This window comes from Lupinus angustifolius, chromosome LG06 (assembly GCF_001865875.1).
Source record: "Lupinus angustifolius cultivar Tanjil chromosome LG06, LupAngTanjil_v1.0, whole genome shotgun sequence".
Classification (NCBI taxonomy): domain Eukaryota; kingdom Viridiplantae; phylum Streptophyta; class Magnoliopsida; order Fabales; family Fabaceae; genus Lupinus; species Lupinus angustifolius.
The window spans coordinates 16,613,076-16,613,816 of record NC_032014.1 but is presented as its reverse complement, the minus strand read 5'-3'; positions in this window follow the sequence as shown (position 1 = coordinate 16,613,816).

Genomic DNA, 741 nt, shown 5'->3' with positions numbered 1-741 from the left:
AAAATAGTAAAGTGTTAACTTATAAATTTTATTTGTTGATAAAGAAAGAAACCTTGAATCAAAGTGCAATTTAATTCATAAATTGTAACTTTGTGAAAAGGAAAAATACACAGTTATAATGAGTGATCTAACTACTAACTTTTACTTTCTGTCATTTATATTTTCACAACTAACATTTATTTATTACTTTATTCTTTATTCTTTATATCAACCTTCGAAAAAAGTGGTACAGTTAAATTCTAACTTTATTGCTTTATTTATTTGTTCTTTACCAATCTTCCATAAGGAAGTAGTTTGGTTTATAAAGGAAAACGGAAATAAATATCACTTATTATTACTTGTATTAAATTACTAAATTCATATCATTATATCGGCGTTGGAATTTATTCCAACAAAGCTGAGATGATATGAAATTATTAATAATTCAATAAAGCTAAGTTTTTTTATTAAAGGAACATCCTTGAAACCATTATACCGGCGTTAGAATTTATTCCAACAAAGCTGGGATGGCGAGCAAAGAATCGACATGTCAATAAATAAATCAATCAGAAATTTGCCTCAATAAATAGCAAGAAAACTCTTTCAACACTACTGTAGTTAATCGATTATTATCAGCATAATTGATTATCCACAGTTGTATTAATTGATTATGTTCAGCTTTAATTGATTATGCTGAATTTTGATATCTTTGGAAAACATATTTTCTCGCAATGAAAACAGTGATGATTACAAGTCTTTAAT